The sequence below is a fragment of the Lolium rigidum genome, chromosome 6 (assembly GCF_022539505.1).
Source record: "Lolium rigidum isolate FL_2022 chromosome 6, APGP_CSIRO_Lrig_0.1, whole genome shotgun sequence".
Taxonomy (NCBI): Eukaryota; Viridiplantae; Streptophyta; class Magnoliopsida; order Poales; family Poaceae; genus Lolium; species Lolium rigidum.
The window spans coordinates 278,094,961-278,113,174 of NC_061513.1; the positions used below are offsets into that span (position 1 = coordinate 278,094,961).

General features: G+C 48.8%; 1 pseudogene; it reads left to right on the forward strand.

Annotated features, from left to right (window-relative positions):
• The first annotated feature begins 288 nt into the window (after positions 1–288).
• Positions 289–3,591, forward strand: LOC124661603 (annotated as a pseudogene).
• Positions 3,592–18,214: the final 14,623 nt, after the last annotated feature.

Consider the following 18,214-nt stretch of genomic DNA (forward strand, 5'->3'; position numbering starts at 1 on the left):
CTGAAGTACTATGGTAACTATGCATACCAGCTACATGATTGTGATGTCGTTGGACAGGATCTCTTGACTAACATAAGAGAAAGGGTCAAAGTGCATTAATTCTGGTCCAATTCTGTCACAGTCTCCTAGTAAGGTGTGGAGTCCAACAACACATATTTTAGAGTATCAAGAATATACATGTATAATTACAGGGATATGGCACAACCAGTGATAGAATCACAGAAGCTTCTGAGCCACCACAGAAAACGTATGGCAGAGGTTTCAGTGGCAGCTGGAATTCCTGCCCAGGCACGTAACTATAGTAGCAAGGGCTGCCCCAATCCTCATCATTGGTTAAAGCAAACAGCCATTTTTTATACTCCTGTTTTTCTCTTCTTCCATCTTCATCTGCAATACAATCCATGGACTTGAATAAACTTCTTGTTACACTGATATTGCTATCTCTTCTCATCTATCAAACCTATGTAGCCACAGGATTGGATGATGAAGATTTCTTCAAAAGATGTCCATCACACCGATGCAGAAAACATGGGCCGGAGATCCGGTTCCCATTCTGGCTTTCAACCCACCCACCAGCATGTGGCACACCTGGCATGCAGTTATCATGCTCCGGGGATGACATAATCCTGGATCATCATGTTCTTGGCTCCTGCAAAGTGACCGCGATCTATTACAGGCACCGCGTCATCAACGTAACCCCTCTTGTGGAACCATTGACGCAATGCCCACTTCAGAAGCTCATGTCAGCAAACTTAGCAACTGATGTGTACACACAACCTCAATCATCAGAAGTTACGACCCTGGTACGTTGTTCAAGAGGTTTTGTACCAGCAGATCCATCTAGTATAGCTGGCCCAGCTCCTTGTATTAGTAACAATGCTAGCCAATTCTGGTATTTGGCGTCATCTATTGCATACATTACTGATCTTCCACGGGACTGCATGGCTGTTTCTAAAGGCATCCCCATACCCTTCACTTACGATAAACATGGCCCAAACAATGACCAGAACACCTTCCGTGAAAAGGCAAATACAGTCCTCAGTTTTGGTGAAACAACATTCACTTGGCATCTCAGTAACATTACAGATGCCTGCCAACGGTGTGAACAAAAAGGTCGACACTGTGGATTCAGCTCGCAAAGGCGACAAGCTTTTTGCCAGCACCATGGTATGGTTCCTTTTCTCAAATCCCTATTGTTATGGTGTACCATTTTATTTTGGAACCACAGTCTAAATTTCTGCCTCCATGTAATTGTTTTCTGGTTTCCTTTAATATACTTCTGTTAAGTGTATTCAATCTTCCCACGTGATTTTCCCTAGCAAAATTATCAATAAAATTGTAATGCAATAAGACCGATGACTAACTTGTGCAAACACATATTAGTCTCTAGGTTTGCATCAGTGGACACTCCCACAAAAACTTGTACAAGAGATCGCAGTGCCAAGTTATGATGGTTAGCTAATTTGTAAAAATCGCACAGACTTAATAGACCACTTTGCACATATTTTTAGATCTAAAGATCAATATTCATTTGAGGCAGTATAAGTTCTAGTTAGAAAGTTGAATTTGATCAACCATGTAACTAATGATTTGTATTCTTCCTAAGTTGACTTCTGGAGTGGTGTAACTTGTAAATGTATTAAGCAATCAACGAGCTATCTCTCTTCCTACTCGCTAAACAATTCAAAAATTATGTTTTCAAAATATGCGATTCATGTACTAGATGCATGACCAGTAAAATAAAATGAAGACAGAGTAAACCACGGAACAGAATTTCCTCTTATAGTCCTCCTTTCCTTCCATGTTCCTGAATCCGAGTCTCTTGAATATATCATTTGTATCTTCTTAAGTATGTAATTACTCGTATACGTATTCTGTATAGCACTTTTTAATAAATTCACTTCCGTGGCCTCAACTACAGTTTTCCTCAAAAAAGTCAATAATGGCACAGCTATAGCATAATGATGGAAAATATTAATCAATATACCACCCTATGTATGATGCCAAATACCCTTCCTATACCCACACAGCGGACTTGTGTAAAAACCAGGAATGAGTGGTTCCTAACAAATTTGTAGAAGTAGATTTCTTATGTTTTTGTCTACGTCTAATAGTGGAGGCAAAACTAATTATCTTATTCATACTTGCAGGTAGGCATGTCATCCCAATTGCAGGTAAAGCTGCAACTCTTAATCTTTTTAATTGAAATACTTACTGTTTACCACCCTAACTCTTATGTGTTTGCAATGCAATAAGAGTCAGAAAGTCATGGCTTCTTTTCTGAATGCAACTCGCTAATTTCCTTTCTTTTAAATCAGCAGCATCATCTGTCACAGCATTTGTAGTTCTTTCATCAGTGGTGACCACCGCACTCTATTTCTCCTTAAAGTCAAGGTATAATGAAGAAATAAGTATGAAGGTCGAAATGTTCCTCAAGGCATACGGCTCATCCAAACCCACAAGGTACACTTTCCCTGAAGTTAAGAAGATAGCAAGACGGTTCAAGAATCAACTAGGCCAGGGTGGGTTTGGAAGTGTATACAAAGGAGAGCTACCAAATGGATTGCATGTGGCAGTCAAGATGCTAGAGAGATCTACAGGAGATGGAGAGGAATTCATCAATGAAGTTGCAACCATAGGACTAATTCACCATACAAATATTGTCCGCCTCTTGGGCTTTTGCTCTGAAGGAATGAGGCGGGCTCTTATTTACGAATTCATGCCTAACGAGTCACTCGAGAAATACATATTCTCTCATGTTTCCGATATTTCCCGACAACTCCTAGCACCAAACAAAATGCTAGATATTGCTTTAGGTATTGCACGAGGAATGGAATACCTACATCAAGGGTGCAACCAGCGAATTCTCCACTTTGACATCAAGCCTCACAACATCTTGCTGGACTACAACTTCAATCCGAAGATTTCAGACTTTGGCCTTGCAAAGCTGTGTGCAAGGGACCAAACCATTGTTACCTTGACATCAGCCAGAGGCACAATGGGCTACATTGCACCAGAGCTATACTCTCGGAACTTTGGGGGGGTATCCTACAAGTCGGACGTGTACAGTTTTGGCATGCTGGTGCTGGAAATGGTGAGCGGAAGAAGGAACTCAGACCCAGGTGTCGAGAGCAAGAACGAGGTTTACCTCCCAGAGTGGATCTACGAGAGAGTAATCACTGGCCTGGACTTGGCACCTCAAAGGGAAACAGCGCAAAATGAGGACGAAACGGTGAGAAAGCTGGCAATTGTGGCACTTTGGTGCATCCAGTGGAGCCCAAGAAACAGGCCCTCGATGACGAAGGTGGTGAACATGTTGACAGGGAACTTGCAGAACCTACAGATGCCCCCCAAGCCGTTTGTTTCATCTGCAAACAATCAGATGTAGTAGACCAAGACGATGTGCCGCCGTGGTTCTGTAAACGGCCTAGACACGACGCTTGGCAGATGCCTAGAGTGTACTGTATTTTATCTTCAATTGCATTTTATTACTGTATTGTAAGGTTCTAGACTTGTAGCATCACGCTGGGTTTGAGAAACGTATGGTGAGCTGATGACAATATAAGATAAGCCATTGCAGTGATTCAGTCATTGATTGCCTACCTTGTTTTGTGCTTCGACTGTCGTTTATCTGCACATCTGAGGGTCTTCGGTGGAAGCATTCGGCCCAACAAATCCTCCTGAACAGATACGCATGACAACAAGGCTCTGAAATTCTCTCAGATCGACGGAAAAAAGTTGAGATTCGTTCAACTGAAAGTGGGGTTTTACCTTGTGGTTGCCGAAATAGGAGGGGACTGCAGTGGCTGAGCAGAGGCCGGCGTCGAAGCGGGAGCACATGGTTTTGGGCTAAGTAATGGCCGGGGTAGCGGAGCTTGCGAACCGCGCTGTGCGGCGACGGGGGAGGTCGCGTGCAGGGGCGCAGCCCCGGAGCCCCGTTCCCGGCCCACAGCACGAGCGGCGAGACGGTTAGGGTGCGGAATGGCGGCGGAGCATGTAGAGTTGGAGTGACGCGAGCTCGCCGGCGAGGGCAGAACGGGAGGCTCCCGCCGGCACAATGGATCTACCTCCATTTCTCTGACGAAACAGAAAACCCACTAGTTTCATAAATAGGGGCTGGGCGGCTTTAAGTCGGGGTCTTTATACTAAAAAAGTTAAATTTTCAAAATATAACATAGTTTCTAGAAAAAAAGTAGATTCATAGATAATTTGGTCATACTTAGCAATTATTTCTACAAATTAAAAAACGTAGATATTTAAAAAATATATAAAACTAGTAACCATCGTTGCTGCCATAGCCGCCACGACCTAGGCCTAGGCAGCGGTACATAGCTGCCGCATAGTAGTCCTCCTTGTCGCTGGGCTCCTCCTTCAGCTGTGCGAGGTAGCTGCAGCCCTAACCGGCGTCCTTGCGCCTCCTGCGTGGCTTGCTGGATTGGTCATCGTCATCATCGTCGTCCAAGTTGACGACGAGGCCGAGGCGACGGCGGTGGTGATCCGCCGCGCTCCAGGCCTCTCAACTCACCCAATAGTGGTCGTAGATGGCGGCCTGGTGTGCTACCCCCATCGGCACCGGCAGGACCGGCAGGCCGCCTGCGCTGAGCACCCATCCCGATGTACAGCGCATGCCCGCGCGGGACGGGTATCCCACCGTCCACAGTGTGCGCGCCTCGTCGACGAGAAGCCAACGACGGCTGAATCCGTTGGCAGCGGCGCCGTCTCCTTCGTAGTGGTCCATGGCGAGGGCGTCTGTGTTGGAGAAGATGGAGGAGGGTGGCGGTTTGCTCGGTGAGGATGAAGTTGTGGCTGGTTGGAATGTGCGGCAAGGAAGTAGTGCGGGGGGGGGGGTGGTTTAAATGGTGCTGAGAAGGGGGTAGGGGCGTTGGTGAGCATTAATGCCGACGCGTTCCCTATCGACGAGACGTGTCGACGCAAATCAATAGCATGCTCTGAAGGCGAGCAGTTGGAGAAAATGAGCAGGCGTCGATCAAGCCGCATCCTTTAACAGACGTGAAAGACCAGAAGGTGTTTCTCACAAACACGTGGCGTGCCGACGCACCGTTAACCTCACTTTATATTAGGTTCGGCCTAGGGGCGAATGGAGAGTGGACCACACCGACAAAAAAACTAATTTGGGAAGTCGTGGCTAGGTGCAAATTTTGGAGCCGGCGAGTAGAGATGCTATGACGCTGCAAACTCAAACGGACGCGCTCGGCCATCCGTTTTTGGATGGTCGCGCGGACACGCGGATGAAGCTCCGCATCCGCGTGTTCGTTTAGGTCGCGCGCTGCGTCCAACGCGGACAGATTTGGGTCGTGGCCATAGAAGTTGCTATTTGTCTCTAAATTCACTATAAAAACATAAAAAATCATAAAAAAATATATAAATAAGTTTAAATGCTCAAGATTTATTACATACCGTTGACGTCGAAACCCACCGGCGGGCAGAGACGGGCAACACGGTGAGAGCCGGGAACAACTAGGGCTGCGGCTGGCCCCGGTCCCTCGGAGCGACGGCCCGCAAAGCCTCCTGGTCACACGTCCGATGCTATCGCAAGGGCGTGCCACCTGACCTATACCTGGTCAGGAAGGTGTTGGATGATGCCTCGCTTAGTTTCCTGCATGGCATACACGTAAACATTAAATACGAGCCTCGATCGGCTCTCGGGTTATCCCGTGAATCAGCTCAAAGAGCCGATCCACCCATGATTCGTACAAGGTGTCCGAATATATGGTGGTCCTGCTTGATCAAGATAAAGCTAATGAGATCTACGACGATTTAGGGTTTTCACCGCATAATCGGATCATCCTACTCACGATTGGGCCTCGCGCTCGCGCACGGTGACCGTAAGCCGATCCTAGACAGGACCTAAAAACCCCCGGAACATCCTTTCTAGGGCTAGCAAACGTCACCCTACACGCCGCTGGATCCTCCAACCCTTTGTAAGGCCTAACTATTGCAGATGTTAAACTAATCCTTGCAGAACAAGGAGCAACCGTAACAGATCAGATCTACTAAACTATGATCAAGCGGGGTGCCGCCCCTACACCTAAGATAGGTGTAAGGGCGGCTAGATGCATGAGGGTTGCACTACGACAGCATATGATACGAAGAACAATGCTAACCCTAACACATCTAAGATAACTACGTTGCTCGCCATCAAAAAGGCTTCAGCACGAGCAACGCATGAACAACAAGATAGGCTTGTGCTGCCTAGATCGCAAGATGCGATCTAGGCAGCATGGTGCTTACCGGAGAAACCCTCGAGACGAAGGAGTTGGCGATGCGCCGAGATTTGTTTGTGTTGAACGTTGGTTGTTGTTTATTCCATAAACCCTAGATACATATTTATAGTCCAGCGGACTTTCTAACGTGGGAATAATCCCCACCGCGTACGAGACAAACTCTAACTTTTAACCGACACGTAATCTAATATGTTACAGATACACGGGCCAACTAGCCCAAACTTTGCATGTAAGGCCGATTCACGTATTTCTTCTATATATATATCCTTCAAGTCCATCTTGATCGCGGCCCACCTCTGACTCGGTCAAATTCTGGTGATAACACATGCCCCCCTGGTTTTGGAAATGACATTTCCAAAATCATTACGCTTTCTCTCGTCGGGTCATGTCGTGGCGGAAGCGAAGCTGCCGCAGAATCTTCCCTTATTACGCCTCGCCTCCTGGGCTTCTCTGTACGAATTGACAATTTCGGCATCACATCCTCGAGAACCGTCATGGCATTAAATCTCCACTACACTCCTTTTATTTATCTGTGCCAAACGGTTCACCACTCCATCCCCTTGCTCGCTTCTGTCCACCAACGCCAAAAAACCCTCTTCCCCTGCAGACATGTCTTCCTCTTCCTCCTCCGCTTCAGGCCTCTCTCTCCAATCGTCGCCGAAGAACAAGGAAGAGGACGACCCCCGCCCCGGGGCGAACCCCATCTCCTCTGACAAGGAGAAGAAAGAAGGAGAAGCAGAGAAGACCAAGGCCTCCCCCTCCGCCAGGCTCCCGTCGAAGAAGCGCTTCCGCAGCTGGGCGGACAGCGAGGATGATGATGATGACGAGGAGGAGGAGGAAGCCCCAGCCGACGGCTAGGACAGCGACGGCGAGGACTTCTCCGGCGGTAGCGCCGATGGCGACGCCGATGACGACGCTAGCGAGGAGTAGTTATGTAGGCCCAGTAGCCCCTTGAGCAATCGGCTCTTCTTTTGTAAGAAATCCCAATATTAATGAAGAATTTCCTTTAAATTGATTTCGCCGATTTCTTTCATGCTGATTTAGCCGATTTTTCCTCATCTGACCTTGTCGACTGTTGGCCTAAACCATGCTTAATGACTGATAGCAACGCATCAGTTTCTCACGATAATCTGCGAGACCGGCCAATTCAATCATCCATCCAAGCTAGCCAACTCGGCCTATGACGATGGCACAGCCGATCTTAGTAGGTCGGCGATTTGATCTTGAGCGAGGCGTCTCTAAGAGAGCCACAGGAACTGTCTTGGATGTTCAAACTGATGACTCCGTAACAAAAACACCACTCTCCAGACCAGTTGCGATGTAGGGCTAGCCGATTCCAACCAAATCGGCTCCCCAGAGCAAGGACCTTTAAGGCGAGCTGCCCCCGAGCCTTAATCAAGGCGAATCAGCCAAATGTGCCGCCATTAGCCTCAATTAATGACGTAGCCAGCCGATTTTAACCACATTGGCTCCCCGAAGCGAGAGAACCTTCGGGGTGAGCTGCCCCCGAGCTTCTTCAGTCCACTTCTTTGTCCGAGGCAAACCACCCTTAGCCTCGATCCGCACATCCCTGCTTGCTCCGGCATTGTTTTTGCGAGAGAGGATCTGAGCCATTAAACCACTCCATTGAGGAGTTCTTCCATCAAAGTCTCTCTTCGTGCTCCATTGACCCTCTGATTATAACAGTTATACCTCTCGAGTCGATGGCCACGCATCGGCTTTATATCCTTAAGTCGATGTCTGCTGCATCGGTCGTGCTTAAAAAATTTCGATTTTTTTGGCCGATTTGTGTATCGGCTCCCATACTTCAATACCCATCATCAAAAGATATTTTAGGCTGCTAGGCATTTGCAGGACGCTTCTACTGAATATCCTCGTGTCTTATCCACCTGGGTGCCCCCCCGAGCCGATTCTGTCAAGAGAATTGATGGTATCGGCTCTGTTGGATTACATGTTGAACCCAGGCAGAATGAATGGTGAGGATAATTTTGGCCGATTGCTTGGAATCGGCCTCCACATTGCTTGCTCGATGAAGGTTTTGTAATGTTCCTCCATAAATTTTTTGGGGCCGATCACAAGGATCAGCCTCGCCACGTTTGCTCATTGATTTGCTCCAGCTACACGGTTAGGCCAGTGGATAAAACCAGCCCAATCTCTGACTTTATCATGTTGGAGCGCTTTCTGTCATCCACCTCAAGTGCATCGTGTAACCGTGGAGCACTAAGCTTCGTCGGAAGGACGAGCACCATGTTTGTGCCAGCCGATGTTTCATCATCGGTTTTCCTTTGCTTGGGGCGCCACTCCATTTTTGTGGACGACCCTCTTCATCCGGGGTTCGCTGAACTTTCGCAGCCAGATCAGGCCTTGCCTTCCTCAATGTATGCAAGTATAACCTTTCGGCTTCCTCCGGGCCGCGCGATCGGCTGAACCTCGCGCTTTTGGGAACGGCTGAGTCCATCGGGGCACCACCTTGGCCGGTGGTACTGTCTTCTTCTTCTCCCTCGTCTTCGAATCTTCGAGATCTTCCAACCGAGGGGACTCAGCGCGTTTGCTTTGTGGCGGGAGAGGCCCTAGGCGCTTGAATACGGACACGTTGGCTGCCTCCTTTTTCTTCGGTTGCATTACGGGCAATTGCCGATTGTGGGCAATCGGCTCATTCCTGAATCCCAGCGAGTAGTCGAAGAAGGGACGGTCCCGGTGCCTATCCTCGTCGACTTTCTCCCCCAACTTTTCCTTGGCGAGGCGCTCGTGTTCCTCCTCCTCGCGATCATGCCGAGCGATGTCTCCTGTCGTCCCTAGCCAGACGATCTTCTTCGTCATCGTCGTTGTATCGACGGCGTTGGTCATACTGACTCACATACTTGTTGAGGAGGTGATCAGAGAGAGGTCGTTGATACCTTATGTTTTTCACTTCTCCCTCTGTGACGTAGCGCTTGCCGTCTTGGCGGAGCCGATCGCGTGGAGCGGCTTCCTCTGTATCTTTGCTATGAGAGCAGCTGCCCTCATCTCCGTCCTCACCAGGGTGGTGTCCAGGTACTACCATGTTGATATTGCACGAGAAATCCGGCTGGCACCCTCCATGGTAAGTATACTCCACCATGTTCACGGCGGGGAAGGGGTGTGTGTCGACCTTCATGGCGTACTGGTTGAAAATTAACCGCCCATTTTCTATCGCCATTTGGATCTGCTGCCGCCACACCCTGCAGTCGTTGGTGGTGTGGGTGAACGTGTTATGCCACTTGCAGTATGGCTTTCCGTTCAGCTCTTGCACCGTGGGGATCTTGTGGCCTTCGGGTACCTTTATATGCTTCTCCGTGAGTAAGAGATCAAAAATCTGCTCGGTTTTGGTCACGTCGAAGTCGAACCCTTTTGGAGGGCCTTGTGGCTTCACCCATTTGCAGGACACGGGGCCTGCCGCTCGAGTCCATTCAGCCACTTGCTACCTCTCGATCTCCCGCAGCACCTTCATCCTCGTCCGCCTCAACCGAGGTCACCGCACGCTTGAATTTGTCCTGGTAGACATCCGGGTGGCGCTGCTCATATGCTGACAGCCTCGCACCATGTGCGCCAATGAAGGGTAGTCACGCTTGGGAGGCCACGTCCTTAATCGATGATGAGAGACCCACCACCGCCAACTCGACTGCTTCTTTTTCACTTACATGAGCCGAAAAACATCGGTTCCTAATGGTCCTGAAGCGCTGGACGTATTCTGACACTGTCTCCCCGCGCTTCTGTCGTACTTGTGCTAGATCGGCAATACCAACCTCGGAAGCCTGCGAGTGATGCTGCTCATGGAACTGTTCTTCCAAGCTGCTTCCAAGTCCGGATGGAGTTCGGTGGCAGCGATGTGTACCACCCGAAAGCCGATCCTGTGAGGGACTGTGCGAAGAACCTCACACGCAACTCGTCCGATCGCTGAGATCGTGCCCAGCTCGTGCCAAATATCGGCTCACATGCTCGATGGAGCTGGAACCCTCCGATCCACTAAACTTTGTGAAGTCCGGGAGCCGATATTTGGGTGGTAGCGGGATCAGTTCGTAGTCGTTGGGGTACGGCTTGGTATAGCCGAACGTCTTCCTTTTCGGCATCATGCCGAGCTGATCTTTCGGGATTGCACAAATCTGATCCGCGGTGATGGCTGAAGGTGTCGAACCACGAAGATTCGCCGGAGTGGCATACTTAACCAGCCATGCTTGCTTTTCCGGTTCTAAGCCAACTGCAGGAGCTGGGCTTTGGAGGTTTGTCGGAGTGGCGTACTTAGCTAGCCACGTTTGCTTCTCAAGATCTGCTCCTGACGTTCCTCCTGCTGTTCCAGAGGCCCCTGCTGTCGCAACCTGGTTCGAGAGTGCCCAGGTATTGCAGTCTGGTACGTATGCGCACGCGTATCCGTGCGGGATCTCCTTGGGTGCCTCAGGTAGGAATTGGTAGTCACTAGGATCACCACCAATCTTGTAGACGACGTATGCCAATGAGTTCGGCAGTTCCGGTGCTGCCCATGCGAACGGCAGCGGAGGATGGGACTGGAGTGGCATCTCTCCTTTGAAAGTCCCCGAGCTGGTCCCGACGGAGAATACCGGTGGCTCATGATTTCCTGGACCACGCGCGAGCGACACGCTCCAAAGTGTTCACCGGGCTCTCAGAGTGGCGGTGCAGCGAATGAGCCACCATGTAGTTGATCTCCTGACGCAGCGACCTGGTGCGTTCTTCTGACGGGGCGGACAGGTCCACTCCATCGAGTGCGCCTTCAGGTAACCCCTTCCACCTGACGCCATGGGAGCGGGTTCGGTGGAATGAGCCGATGAGTTCGGCTTCGAGGGTTGCCTTGATCTCGTCATGTTTCTTCTTGAGCTCATCAGGCAGATCCTCGTACTTGACCGGAGTGCCTTCCGCCATCTCGGATGTAGATGGCGATGTGGTGGATGTCGAAGGTTGTCCCACCGGGCGTGCCAGAATGTGTTGACGTCAGAAACCCACTGGCGGGCAGAGACGGGCAACACAATAGAGCCGGGAACAACTAAGGCTGCGGCTGGCCCCAGTCCCTCAGAGCGACGGCCCGCAAAGCCTCCTGGTCACACGTCCGATGCTATCGCAAGGGCGTGCCACCTGACCTATACCTGGTCAGGAAGGTGTTGGATGATGCCTCGCTTAGTTTCCTGCATGGCATACACGTAAACATTAAATACGAGCCTCGATCGGCTCTCGAGGTTATCTCGTGAATCGGCTCAAAGAGCCGATCCACCCATGATTCGTACAAGGTGTCCGAATATATGGTGGTCCTGCTTGATCAAGATAAAGCTAATGAGATCTACGACGATTTAGGGTTTTCACCGCATAATCGGATCATCCTACTCACGATTGGGCCTCGCGCTCGCGCACGGTGACCGTAAGCCGATCCTAGACGAGGGCCTAAAAACCAACACGAGGTTGATCCCCGGAACATCCTTTCTAGGGCTAGCAAACGTCACCCTACACGCCGCTGGATCCTCCAACCCTTTGTAAGGCCTAACTATTGCGGATGTTAAACTAATCCTTGCAGAACAAGGAGCAACCGTAACGGATCAGATCTACTAAACTATGATCAAGCGGGGTGCCGCCCCTACACCTAAGATAGGTGTAAGGGCGGCTAGATGCATGAGGGTTGCACTACGACAGCATATGATACGAAGAACAATGCTAACCCTAACACATCTAAGATAACTACGTTGCTCACCATCAAAAAGGCTTCAGCACGAGCAACGCATGAACAACAAGAAAGGCTTGTGCTGCCTAGATGCGATCTAGGCAGCATGGTGCTTACCGGAGAAACCCTCGAGACGAAGGAGTTGGCGATGCGCCGAGATTTGTTTGTGTTGAACGTTGGTTGTTGTTTATTCCATAAACCCTAGATACATATTTATAGTCCAGCGGACTTTCTAACGTGGGAATAATCCCCACCGCGTACGAGACAAACTCTAACTTTTAACCGACACGTAATCTAATATGTTACAGATACACGGGCCAACTAGCCCAAACTTTGCATGTAAGGCCGATTCACGTATTTCTTCTATATATATATCCTTCAAGTCCATCTTGATCGCGGCCCACCTCTGACTCGGTCAAATTCTGGTGATAACACATACTTATTGTCCATGTATTCAATGACAACGTATTATTTAAATAAAATGTAAAACGATACCAATGCAGAAGTAGTTGTCGTAAACCTTGACGCCATCCATTATCCGGGTGAACAACGGTCTGGACATCCGAAAACAACGGTGAAAGATGGCCGGTGTGAACAATGCCTTGCGGTAGAAGTAGTCGTTGAAGAGCTGGTCGTGGCGCGTTCTCTTTTGCGGTCCAAGGCGGCCGCACGCCCCGGCAAGGACCCCCGGTACACGGGGATCTGCGAGACATTGTGCTTGTGGATGATAAGTGCAGCCTCCGTGAGAAAGTTGTCGTCGGACTCCTCGTGTGGCGACGTGTCGATGAAGTTGTTGAAGAAGTACTTGTCGTCGCTGTCCATGATCTACAGATGAAATGGGACAAATTTTAGATCGCGCATTTCATCGAACACCTCGCAGGTGGAGGCCATCCAATGCGCCGTAGGGACCTGCAGGCAATGGCCGTCCCGGCTGACTTGCGGCTTGGAAACACGGTGCACAAGAGCTCACCTCTGGCGGCAACGACGAAACTGCTGACGGCGGGAGGTCTCGCGACGGCGAGAGGACAACATCGTCAACGACGGTGTCCTCCGACTCTGCTACGAGGCCGTGAAAGCAACGCGGGGCCACGTCCTATACTTCTGCACCGCTTGCCGGCGTCTCGACGACGGTGGCCGGCGTCTCGACGACGGTGGCCGGCGTCGACAACGCTTCCAAATCGGCGGTCCTGGGGTGGCGACGGAGCGGTGGGAGACGTGTGCGAGGGGGTTGTGTTTTGGGAGGCAGACATGTGGGTCAGAGGAGGACAAGGGGAGGACGCGAGTGGGCAGCGATAGGAGTCCGTGGCCATGCAAACGCTGCCCAGATTTGAGCTAGCTTTGGGTCATCCCGAACGCTGCGGCCATCCGTTTTGGTGGGTCCACGCGCTGGACCGGGTTCTTGTCCGTTCGACCCATGGGTCGCCGCGTTGGAGATGGCCTGAGGGCCCAAATGAGCACGAAGCCCATTTCCCCGCCGCCACAGCACGCGTCCCCGTTCCGCCAGCGAGGAGGACGCCGGAATGGCCCCTCGCCTCCATCCTCCAATCCAGGCGAGTCGCCCGCCGCGGCAGTCCACGCCTTCATCCCCAAATCTAGGCAAGTGAGGAGGGAGCCGGAGTGACCTGCCACCGACGCAGCCGCGTCACCTCTCCAGCGGTGCCTGCCTTCCTGCCGGTCAACGATGATATGCTGCGGGAGATCCTCCTCCGTCTCCCACCGGGGCCCTCCTCCCTGCACCGCGCCTCCGCAGTCTACAGGCGCTGGCAGGGCCTCGTCACCGACCCCAAATTCCTCTGCCCAGTGCCCACCACTACTATGCGTCATCCAACACAGCAATCATGGGATTGTGTTCACCCCCGTCCTCAACCCTCCGACCGCATACCTCCTCACCCAGCGCCGCCCGCCTCCCCTCACCCAGCACTCCCGCTGTCGATGACGAGTTAGTCCAATTGATTTCACATCGTCGGCTGTTGATGAGGAGCTGTTGGTCCTCGTCCTCTCTCCGTGGGATTTATAGAGCGACGTGGAGGCGCGCGGTGGCCGCAGCTCCGAGTCTGACCGGTGGCCACCACCAGCAGCAGCAGCGCGACCTGCGCTACCTCCCCCTCCCCCTCAGGCCTCCCGCGCCGCCCATTGCAATCTCAGGATGCTCTGTGTTCTAGCTTATTTTGCAATCTCTTTGCAATGTGTGATTTTTCCACTTTTAATTACACTTGTGTTTAATGTACTCCCTGCACCCAATTTCATTACACATGGTATTTATACCCTATATAAAAGTTATACAACTTAGCGATCCCAAAGTGACATGGTACCGTAGATGACAAAATTATCCTATCTTTCCACCATTCTTTGTGTGACACGTTGACTCTTTTTTTTTCCTCCTTGATTCACTCAGTTAGTATTTTCTGATTTTTTTTTTTTTTGCATGGTCGGCAACTGGTTACCGGTTCCTACACTTTTTCTCCTGCATATTGCTCTGGTTGCTTCAGGTGATTGAGTGTCTCCTACTGCCTTGATCAAGCGGTACTGGTAGCCCCACCTCCACCGCTTGGATTCATGACAGACAAAAAGCATGAACCCTTGCGATGTGTGGCAAACCTGAGGAATAGACGACCCAAACCAATCACGTCTCTGTTTCCTCTCTTCCTCCCATCACGGCCAGCCGCTCCCAGGCTTCTCCCTCACATGTTGCGGCGGATCGGTGGTGAGCGGAACCATGGCGTCCGTGAGCGTGGGCTGCAGCTTGCCGCCATCAATGACGGCAGAGGAAGAGGCAGACGCCGCAAACTGGATGAGGACATGGGTGCAAAGCATTCAGAGCTAAAGCCTCCCCCTTTAACACCGGGTAGAGTTGCGAACCGGTGCTAAAGGGCACCACGTGGCGGCTGCCGAGCGACGGGAGGACCTATAGACGAACCGGTGCTAAAGGTTTCTGCCACAGTAGCGTTTTGGCCCCATTTTCCTGCCGCGGCAGAGTCTGTCGCCACGCCCAGGCGCACATACAACAAACCATTATATTGCACAACATCGTTATGAATATCGATATCGAAGTGACCTCTTTCATCATGCTTGGTCGACCATATCTTTTATCTCTAAATAGGAGACCCCCACTACCTCATTTTCCTGAAATCTGGTGAAGCCACGTCACCCCAAATTCCCTCTCCCCCTCACAACACGTTACCCTTCCGCTTAGGATTGACGTGGGCTGGAAGAGATGCTTAGTGGACTGAAAGAGATGGTTCGGATAGAATGGGCTAAAGAAAATAGTTTGGACCGACATGGGTTGCGCTATGTTGGGCTGCTAAGGACCGTCATGGGCCAGAGTGTTGGCCGTTCGTCCCTCGCTAGACCTCCTCCGCCTTCGCCCTAAAAAAAGAGAAATAGACTCCTCAGTTCATCTTCCTCATCCCATCTTCATTGCTCATCCCACGACTGTGCGGCGGATAAATCTAACCATTCAATCTAATAAATCTCATCATTGAAAGAGTGAAAACTGCTCTATGGAGTTCATCCGCCGCCGCTGTTTTCTCCAGCTTAAAAAGCACGGCATAGCGCCATCCTCCTCCACACCCATGACGGCAAAACCTGGTCGCGCTGCCACCACGCCCAGCGGCCTCGACGGTGGTAACTGCCCGCTCCCATCCTTTTCTACAATCTCTAGATGCCTTATTATACCTTACCAATCTGGCAGGTTCATCTTCGGCTCGAGATTTTGTCTACTGCTGCTACCTCAGGCCCTCCGGTTTTCTTGCGATTTATTTCAGATTCGTTGGGATTTCTTGGATCGTCAGTTTGGTCTCTCGATGTTAATGGACCTCGATTGACTTACGATCTGCTGTTCATCATCCACACAACACACCGCCTTCTTCCATAGATACGCATATTGTAATATCCTCCTCTTAATTTTAATTTACATTGGCTGACCGCCTGAGCGCATGCACCTTCTAATTTCGTAATCGTACTGTACAAATTTATTGATTACCCTCCGTCAAATTCATGTGTTCAAAGATTTTACCTGCGGACCACACCAATAGTACGTGCTTCTTTTCAATTTGCCTGTGTCCCTTTGCAAAGATTTTATCTTGCTTTTTCTGAAAAATAACAAATTAAAACATTCAATCTTTCAGGGACTATGTTTGAACCCTTAAACCTTGGGGGACCACGTCATTCATTCAAACATTGTGGTTCTTTATTTTGGTATGAATGTCTACAAAGAGAGAAATACTTCTGATCCAAGTTTTAGTTTGCTTCCGTATCATGCCAGCATCGGCGAGGTAAACTGGGTCTGCAAAAAGCACTTTGATTTCCTCCCTTGAGTCCAAAAACAAACCCTCTATGACCATGTAAGTTTTTGCCTTCTGTTCCTCTAACTGTTTTGTGTGGTTAAAACAACTTTTCCCATACTGGATTGCATCTGAACAGATTGATTTTTAGTGTTTGCACAATGTGCTCTGGAGATTATGAAGGCAAGAAGTAATATGCTAAGACATTTTTTTTTTTTTTGGAAGTGTATGCCCTGAGCAGGTGTGCATATCTGTAATTCATTCACGATAAGGCTCCTTAGTCATTCGTGTTGATGGCCATGAGTGTGAATGAAGAGATTCTGTTCCACAGGTTCATGGGATAATAGGTTCGATGTAAGTATGGTCCTGCAACATTATGACCCTCCGTACACATCCTGATAGTTTCGCTTTGCTTCTTACCGTCAGTGGATGTTTCATGCAAGAGCAAGACTATGGCATTTTTTAGATCGTTCTTCTACTTGCATCAATATAGAATCATTGTACATATCTCTGTTAGAACTGCTGTGGACATTTTTTCTCCATTGTCTTGCCTGAAAAATGTAGAATCACAGTCATGTATTTTACTGTATATGTTCTGCTATTTACTTCCTTGATTGCAGAATCAGAGGTGTTGATTTTGAGTGATTAACCAGCTGGCCCATCTGTAAGTGGTTTTGTTTTGGCCATCTTTTCAACTATTTTGACTCTAATATTTCTATTAACATTTTTTTATTTCAGTTTTGTTATTAGATTACACACTAATGGACTCGGTACGTACTTTGTGTACTTTGCAATTAGATTACAGTTAATTACTTTTACATGAACGACTATTCTTTGTGTTTTTGTGTAGGAAGTACCGAGAGACTTTTTTTTTACATTAGATTGAGACCCAGCAGGCTTCATGCTCAAACTATCACATTCTTTTATCAATGTTAGCATTTCAGTGATTGTAAATGGATGTACCGGTTACAAAAAAAAGTAGTGATCTCAAGTACATCTGAATTCATTTTTGTGAATGTTAGCATTTTATTGATTGTAAATGAATGTATTGGTTACAAAATATTTAATGTCCTCAGTACATCTGAAATCCCTAAATTTGTTCATTGATATACACAAGATACTCGCTTCTGCTATTCTAAAGATTGAATATATTGGTGAATCCCATTTATCGATCACAAAATATGTATGTGCCCACTATAATCATTATTTTCCCCCTTGCTTTTCATATTATTCTGCTTTTCAATATGTTTGTCTAACCAAACGTTAACTCAAGTTGTATATACAATTTTATTATCTAAATTTCCGCGGCAACGCGCGGGGTATCATCTAGTTACATAATGGTACGGTACAAGTTCATGCATATATATATAATATAATTTCTATTAGGATCCCTATTATTTGCAGATGGAATTCTTCGGTTGGTTCATGACCTGGTCAAGTAAGAATCCCGCCAATTCTTCTTAATTGCTCGTACACGCTCGATTATTAGAAGACCGTCCCGCAACCGTTTGATTTAATTTAAAGAAGGAATCAATATATATGAAGAAACACAACACAATTGATGGTGATAAAATAAAATTATGAATATTGTTTACGTACTCTAATGTGATACCGAGCTTTGTGTTGTCATCTTCGCAATTTGGGTACAACTTTTTTTTTATCTTCTAATGTGCCCTTTGACTTTCACTTCTCGTACACTTTCTGCTTCTCTGTGTGCATCGTATACATCATAACCCCTCTTTCTTCATGTTTGGTCCAACAATTATAGCTGGGCATGAAATCTTTACGAAACAGGTGGGAGTGAAGGACTTGCCACGAAAAATATTGGTTTAAGTTCCGATAGTAAACACATGGACAACACATAAAACCATCTGCCCATTGGTTTTCCTTAGCCACACGAATAAAATCTTTCAGACCCGCGGTGAACTCGTTAAGGCGTCAGTTAACGTACATCCATTGCCGCCGGTTCATCTGCATCATATAATTAAGTTTATCGTAAACCATTA